This window comes from Stenella coeruleoalba (genome assembly GCF_951394435.1).
Source record: "Stenella coeruleoalba genome assembly, chromosome: 5".
Lineage (NCBI taxonomy): Eukaryota > Metazoa > Chordata > Mammalia > Artiodactyla > Delphinidae > Stenella > Stenella coeruleoalba.
In genome coordinates this window covers 26098456-26106852 of record NC_137150.1, presented here as the reverse complement: position 1 = coordinate 26106852, position 8397 = coordinate 26098456, and the positions used below count along the sequence as shown (strand labels likewise).

General features: G+C 53.6%; 1 protein-coding gene across 4 annotated transcripts in view; it reads left to right on the top strand.

Annotated features, from left to right (window-relative positions):
• The first annotated feature begins 1042 nt into the window (after positions 1–1042).
• PXYLP1 (2-phosphoxylose phosphatase 1) overlaps positions 1043–8397 on the top strand; it is a 68668-nt gene continuing 61313 nt past the window's right edge. Inside the window, exons 1-3 of one of the 4 annotated variants that reach the window (XM_079922773.1) lie at positions 1043–1281; positions 1741–1886; positions 2458–2708. The gene's annotated coding sequence lies outside the window, so the exon portion shown is untranslated. Of the gene's footprint in view, positions 1282–1561; positions 1887–2375; positions 2709–8397 lie in introns of those variants that run through there. The other 3 variants (XM_079922772.1, XM_079922771.1, XM_079922774.1) reach the window with 3 other exon arrangements.

Below are 8397 nucleotides of genomic sequence, written 5' to 3'. Positions count from 1 at the left end.
GGGCTGCATAAACGGTGAGACCATAGAGCAGATGTAATTGGGAGCTGGCAAGAGATAGAATTTGGTGCTGGGAGTGCTGAACTGAGATGGAAAGTTCTAAGCAGAAAACCAGAGAGTAGGTAGAAATATGGGTAAAGCATCTCCGTGTCGAGTGTCGTCGATTAGGGAGCCATCAATATAGGAGTGAAAGCAGAGGCCAAGTGAGAAACTCCTCCAGAAAGTGCGCCCCGGGAGGTCAATAGTAAATATACTTAGGAGCCTGTTTTCCGCAAGATCAGTTGCTCTAGGGCACGTAGGGGTCACTGCAGTTCCTGAACTGACACCAAAGTCCTGTCTGACAGTCGCAGTTGGTCAGATCATCTCACGCAGAGAAATCAGGTAGGAATCACCACCAGCTGGGACCCAACATTTGAAAGAAATGACCCCCAATACGGTATCATATCAAGTTCAACTGCACGTCTCTCGGGTGTCTTAACAGGGAGTTACAGAAATCAGTCAAGTGCTCTGTGGCTCTCCAGTAGCTCCGAGAACGCTGAGAACCACGGGACGGGGAAGGGGTGGGGAGAGACGTTGCCCGGGCCGCGACCTCGCCAGGGCGCCTGCAGGCCATCCAGAGACAGCAGGGTGACGGTCTAGAGTTGACACACAGGGCCGGATGTGGTGGGAGCCGGAAGGGAAACGTGGAGTAGCCTGCAGGGGGGGGGGGGGGCAAGGTGGCGAGAATCGTGACAGTTTGGATCAGTCACCGGCAATGGTGGACCCCAAACACTCGCGTCCAGCTCAGCACCGGCCCCCGGGTGGCGCCGGGTCAGGCACACGGTCCACAGGCACCCACACTAGGGCCCCGGGCCGTTACTGTGTACCCGGCCTAGGCGTGCGTCCATGCATCCCTGATCCCGAGTCCCGCGTTGTTACGCGCGCAGAGGCCCTGCGCTCAGGTGGCCGCGGTCCCCGCGCACTCAGGGTGCCCGTGACCGTGACTTTCGCACGCTGGGATCTCTGAAGACTGGCCCGTCTCTGGGGCCTGTGTTTGACCTCCTCCCATCAAGTGTCCTCTCCGCAGTCCCTCTGCTCCCTTCCGGCCGGCCGGGCCGCACCGCATCGCCGCCTCCGGGGCGGAGCTCGAGGGCGGCGAGGCCACTAGGGGACGCTGCGCACCGTCGCGCTGCCCCGAAGTCGTTGCGCGCCGCCCTCGCCTCCCCCTGCGCCGGGCGGAGCGGGCGGCGAGCGCGGAGCCGGGCGCGCTGTGGCGGAGCCGGGGCCGGGCCGGGACCATGGGCGGTGAGCGCGGCGCGGGCCGCGGTCGGGGTGTTTACCTTTGAGGCTGAGCGGAGCCTCCCGCGGAGGCTCGAGGCGGGCGGGTGTCCCGGGGTGCCGGTCTCGGAGGCCGAAGGGGTCCTCTGGACGCGCCAAGGCCGGGACGACCGGGCGGTGACTCCGGTGGGAGAGGGGTGGGGGGTCGGGGGCGCGCTTGTGAGCTCCGGGTCTGAACCCCCGTTACTGAGCTCCCTCCTCCATCCCCGCCCCTTCTCCAAACCCCAGCCCCCGACTCGCTTCCACTCCCCCACGCCCACGCGCCCGGATCCCAGTCCCCGCCTTCTCATCCACCGTCCCCTCTCCTAGCCCCAGCGCCCCCTAACCCGGCCTACGATTCCGCCGCCCTTTCCCCAGGCCTTTGCCCCGCAGCCTCCGGTGGGTGCCTCCCTTCACCCGCGCTGCGTCCTGCTTCTCCACCTCCAGCCCCGCACCTCGCCTGCCTCCATCCGCGGTCCCGCCCCTCCAGCCCGCTCCTGCCCGGCCCCCGCACGCCTGCCGCCTGATTCCTGCCGGAACTGGAGCTCGCAGGATCCCCCTTCCACGGCCGTGGCGAGCCAGCTGGTCTCCAGGTAAGGAGGCTGCGGTGACGGCAAGTTCTCTGCCGTCTTCCTCGGGGGTGGGGCCGGCTCCTGCCGGCAGCTACCTGCGCCCGGTAGTCCCGGGGCCCAGCGGAGGGGGCCGCTGCGTGCGCAGGTTAACATTCCAGGATGCTCAGGTTAGGACTGCGTGGTTTACACCCCCGGCGTTGTTTTTGCTCGTGAAATTGCTTAGGTCGCAGTCTTTTAAAGAAGCCGGCTTTGTTACACACACGAAATTGGTTGTGCTTCGAGCTGGTGGCCTTCTTGGCGGCTGCAGCCGTCTTTCAAGGTGTTAAGTGTGGGTGGTTAAAGGATTAGCAGTGCCGGAGGATGTGGAGCCATATATTCCCGCTTCGGCGGGGCGTTTCGAGGGGAGGGAGGACATCCCCGCCTGGGTGGCCAGTGCCTTCGTGGGAACACAAAGATGCTTTGTAAGCATTCGAAAAGTAAAATCAGGAGAGATGTGGAATCAGATCGCGTGCGAATGGGCAAGTGTGGGGTGGACGGCCAAGGGAGCCTCAAGAAGGCTCCACAACTTGGGAACATCTGTTGCTGTTTGCAGAAGGCCCGCGGGTGAACCCGAGTGTGGAACAGGCAGTGCCCAGCCAGCCTCACAGACGTGACGTGACTGCGGACGGAGCTTGGCAACAACTCCTCCTCGGAGGTGTTGGTGCCCCGTCAGGACATCTGTGCGAAGAGGATCTAAAGCAGGTGGTTTGAAAAGCCTCGTGTTCCCTGGAGAGAGGTGGAGATGCAGGGTGACAGCCAGAAAGCCAGTGCATGAACCTGCCCCATCCCTTCTCCTGGCTTTCAGTAAGTCTTGGATTAAGTTAATTGCCTATTTTAGAGAAAGGGCTTGTAGGAGTTGTGTCTCTTCTACAGATTAGCTCCTGGCCAGCCCACCCTCACTGATGATGCTTGGGATGCTACTTTTGGGCACCAGGGCCTAGATGGGCCACCTGACCTTTGGAGCACTGCATTTGGAGCATTTGCGGAACTGCGATATCTGCAACTCTTCCTTTTTAGTGATTGGCTCGAAGAGTAATTAGCTCAATATTCGTTCACTGTTGAGTAGTGAATTAGTAAGTAATTAGCCCAAGGTCACACTGGGGCTGGGTAGGCTCCCTCTGAGTGCCTACACACTCCTGTGGGTATCCCCTCAACCCCCGCCAGGTTGCTGTGTGATGAGTTGTTGAATGTCAGATGCCCCACTGCCCAGGATGACCTTCAGCTGTGGGGTGGAACCATCTTTGTGGCCCCAGACCCAGCCTGGCACCCTCTAAGTGACAGGTACTCAGTGTTTGTCTAGTAAAGAAGTGGGTGTCTTTCCTGAATCCGGGCTGAGTCCATTACCCATGGTTCTGCGTTGTGCTGCACTGTTTCCAAAACATCATCCTTTGATTTATCAGATTTTAAAGAAATACCTTATCTCAACAGAGACATTCATTTCTGTGTATATTGGGGGCAGAGAGCTCAATTTATGGGTCAGGCTTTGACAGCTGGGTCTCTGACCTCAGAGGGCACTCCAGAATTTCCGTGAAGCAAAGCAGTTGTCCTCATGCCACAGCTAGGGTGAGGTGAGGGGCACTGCGGGCAGCTAAGGCTTCCTGCTGAGGGGTGCGTCCTCCACGGCTTAGCCTCCAGGGCCCTGAGCTGTGGCCGCGGCCCCCTTCAGCGTCCCTCATCCCTGCGCATGGTGGGGGAAGCCCCTTGCGGAGCCCTGCTGCCTGCTTCAGACCACAGCATCTTCACTCCAGTGGCTGCTGCCCACACCAGGGAGAGCTGGGAGCGCCTCTTCTTGCACTTTTCGGGCAATCTGATTTGCTGCTGTTGCGGGGGAGGGAGGCTGGTGTTTGGGCAAGATGTTTCTGTCCGTGGGAAGTGGCCGTGACCCACTGGCAGGTAGATCAAAGTCTAGCTCTTCGGCCTCTGTCAAAGGCCAGCTCTGGAGAGAACGGCCAGAGGCTAAAGGGGTGGGAGCAACCTGTGTCCCCTTTTCTCAGGAGTATGGAAAGGGCTGGAATTCAGAATGTCCCTTTGATGTGGGAACCTGCACTGCCCACAGGTTCACAGCTGTCATGGGCTTATCTTCCTCACCTGGACTGTCTGTGTCTCCAGGTCTGGCTCATACCCAGGATAGCTGCAGCTGGTGAAAATCTGTTTTCTAGAAGACATTTAATTAATGCCTGCAGTTTGTGAGTGAGAAAGAAAGGGGGGGAGCGAGAGAGGAAGAGAGAGAGAGAACTTCCTCTGTGGAGGGGGGTAGGAAAAAGGGTAGCAGAATAGCCAAGGTCCTGAAAACTCACGGAGGTAGACTTCAGCCCCGGGACGAGGCTCTGGGCTGGTGGATGAGGACATGGGCCCACATTCAGGTGGAGGGGTTGCCATTCTGAGCAAAGTCACTGTGATTGGAAAAACGGCCCCACAGTTACCTGGAATAAGGTGTGCTGGGCCCACTGTTCTGCTTCCTAGAAAGCCTTGAAAGCCAGGTGAGGGCTGGGAGAGCACTGAGCCATTTGAAGGTTTGGATGAGGGTTGTGCCCCTTTGGAAAAGGTGGCTTGAGTGATGCCATTGGTCTGGGATCTGGTCTGGGGGAGGCAGCTCACACCTGAGATGCTGAGGGGAGCGTTCAGGCCGGTGGCCAAAAGAGATGCGGCTGGGAGGGTCTGTGCCCCTGCACTTAGGGGGTGGAGAAGAGGTAACAGCTGCCTTCTGGTAGGATGGTGGGCCTGTTGGCAGAAGCAGCCTCCCGCACACTCTTCTTGAGCCTGCTGGGCAGCCTTGCGGATGGTGTAGGGCCTGCTAAGGCCCCTCAACCTGGAGATCCTGCAAGGCAGCCACGAGGAGGCACCCGTGAACCGGGAATGACCTGTAGGTCTGCTCTGAGTCCAAAAGGCAGGAGGGCCAGGGTGGCCTGAGCCGCAGACTCCAGGATAGTAAGTAGCCTTCATCCCTAGAACCAGGAGGCTGCTCTGAATCTTCTTGGGCCTTGGTTAGGGAGGCCACTGGCTTTGGAAAAGAAACAGGGCTATCAGTAACGAAGAGAGGAGACATTGCAGGAGCATGGAGGATGTTAATGATTAAAAAGGCATTGAGGGCTTCCCTGCTGGCGCAGTAGTTAAGAATCCTCCTGCCAATGCAGGGGACACGAGTTCGAGCGCTGTTCCGGGAAGATCCCACATGCCGCGGAGCAACTGATCCTGTGCACCACAACTACTGAGCCTGTGCTCTAGAGCTTGCGAGCCACAACTACTGAGCCCGTGCGCCACAACTACTGAGCCTGCGCTCTAGAGCCCACAAGCTACAACTACTGAGCCCTCGTGCCACAACTACTGAAGCCCACGTGCCCTAGAGCCTGTGCTCCACAAGAGAAGCCACCGCAATGAGAAGCCCACGCACTGCAATGAAGAGTAGTCCCCGCTCACCGCAACTAGAGAAAGCCCGCGCGCAGCAGTGAAGACCTGACACAGCCAAAAATAAATAAGTAAATAAATAAAATTTATTAAGGAAAAAATAAAGGCATTGAGAAAGGACTTGGAGGAGCCTAGTTATGTGGTTCCTGCAGCCAGGAGGCAGCCTTCACCCATATCCTCTACTCCGCAAGGAGTATCTGGGATTCATCCCTGCATTCCGGGCCCTCCCTCCCTCCCTCCTGGTCCCTCTGCCCCACCCGCCTGCACTGCACACATTGATCGAGCCACCTCTGTACTGGTACTAGGGTGGAGGAGAGGTTGGGCAACTCAAATATCTAGTGGTAGCAACTTAGGAACTTGTAAATTCTGTGTGTATTTGCGTAGTCACTTCCCCAATGTATGTGTTCATGTTTCTGTATTATGAGGCATCCTTTTGTCATCTGCTTACCACTCTCTCTGTCTCTGTGTATAACCAACTTCCTTAGAGAGAGCCACAATCAACAGCATAGAAACCAGAGCTTTAAAGAACAGACTAAGATGAAAATTATTGCACCGGGTCCTGATACCGCCTGCCCCCTCCTGTCCTCTCCTCTCCTGTTTGTGGTCAGACTCCTCATTTACACCCAATTTACAAATAGTTGGAATACTATTTGAGCTACCCCTCAATTACATGGAGACATGTGTCTTGCCAGCTAACAGAAACCACAGCTTACTTTCCTAGACCCACCTCATTCTTGGACCTAACACCAAACTTCAGGCCTTCAGAGATAGAGCAGTATCATGTTGAGCTTTTTAGCTATAAAGCTCAGATGAAGCTCTGTTTGCTAGTTGTGTCGGCTGCTAATATAGGAGAATTTGAAGTTAGAATAAGACATTTACTGCCTTGTTAACTATGCTTCTAAAATGAAAGGAGCAGTTGGATTAAGGTAGGGGATGTAGAAATGTCTGGAAACTCAGAAGTGATAACAGAGGGACACAGTCTTACAGAAATAAATTAAACTGTAAACGTTGTTACTGAAATGTGGAGAGATAGAAATAGGAACTACGGTAGAAGTATATGCAAATACAAAACTCTGACAAGTATAGATTGATAGGTAATAGAAATTCTGGTCTGTCATTTTATTGAAATATATTAATTTTATGGTCATATATTATGCTTATGTAGTAGCTTACCATTTAAATAGGCAACTATGTCCATGATCTTGTTCAGTCCTTCTAGCAAGTCTGGGATCTTCTTAGAGATGGGGACATGGGACCACAGAGTCTTTATAAGAGCTCCCCTAGAATTCAGGTCTCTTGAGTGGAGAAATACTATGTACGTGGATTTCCTGCTACAGTTGCTTGATAACTCAATGTGGTTACATAGTTATTTGAAAATTACAGAACATCTTTACAATGTTCTGTAAGCCGAACAAACACAAACAGTGTATGCTTAGCGCCGTCAGAAACTGTCTGGAAGGATTTTTCAGGGTTTGTGGATGTCAGAGGTTCTCTTTTTTGATTTTAATTTAATTTTTTTTAATGGAAGTATAATTGATTTACAATGTTGTATAGAGGTTCTCTTTTGATGACTTCCTAATACAAAAGTTCCTGTGATTGTGTCCTCATCACAGTGTAGTGGTTCAGCGGGTAGGCTCTGAAGCCAGATTGGCTTTAAATCCTGGATTTATCATGATTAAACTTGTACCCTTGGATAAGTTACTTAACCTCTCTATGCCTTGGCTTCTTCTCTTTTGTGAAATGGAGGTGATGATAAAACTTACTTCATGGTATTGTTGTGAAGCTGAAATGAGATAGTGCATGACAAGGACTTAGAACACAGAGTGCATGCTTAAATGTTAGCTGTTTTTTGTTTGTTTGTTTTTGTTTTTGTTTTTTACTATTCATTCATTCCTTAACATATTCATCCAAAAAACATTTTTGGTACCAACCAACTGCACTGAGATGGTGGGTGTAGGATGACGGGTAAGATACACATAGCCTCTGTCCTCATGGAACGGAGGATATCACACTTAAGTTCACAGCGAAGGACAGGAATAATAGCGCAGGCATTTCCCAGGCACTCACCTGGCTCCAGGCAACCTTTTATGGCCATGAGAGGCTAGGGTGTAGCCTATGAAGGGTTCACCGTGACTGGGGGTGGTGGCAGGGGGCTGGCAGATGGTCTTCAGCGGGTACACAGTGGTGACGTGGCCTTGCCAACTGTTGAAGACAGGCGCTCATTTGACTGGTCTGTGTCTGACACACGCTGGTTGTTCACGTTTTAACTATCACTCTTGGCCTCAGGTTGTTAGTGGGAAGCGTGATACGAGACTGTAAACCCCGTGTTTACTCACCTGGTTTGCCAGCGCTGTTCTCGGTCCTGGTCGACAGCACCAGATGCCCTGACCACTGTTCTGGGCTGGCTCTCTAGCAGCCCTGGAAGCCCACGATTCTATCAGAGACCCAGTTCTCTGAGTGAGGAATGGCACAGCTGCTCCCGAGGGCGGGTAGGGGACTAACCTGAGGCAGAGGCCAGACTACCGCTCGCACACAAAATCCAACCGAGTAAATGTGAAGATCTAATTGGCTTTGTTCAACGAGTCGTGAATTGGGCAGCATCCCATCTTGTAAGTAGAAGCCCCCTCTGAGGAGCTGCACTAAATAGAAGGAGGGAGGGGCAAGGAGGCTATTAGTAAAAGAAAGTCAAGGGTTGCTTCAGGCCAGGTCACCTTCTGGGTGAGGGGCAAGGGTCTATCATGTCGTTTACCTCTACTTCCTTTGGGGGATGTGGGGGGATAGAGAGGACCCATGTGACAGATTATTTCATTGGTGCTGGCCAGAAAATTCCAGACTGGCCAATTAAGATTACATTTCTGGGGAAGGCTGAAGCTGCAATTAGGTTAGGTAATAAAACTAGGTTTGGTATCATGGGTTTTAACACAAGTGATGCCACTTGGGGCCTGTGGTTTTCTCTTTAACACTATCATGTGTCCTGTGTCTGCCATAGCTGGAATCTTCTTCATCTGAAGGTCTCTGGGAAACTGTTGATAGGCTTGGGTTTAATAACAGGTCCTGGAAAGGGAGGTCCTTCCACCTCAGACCTCAC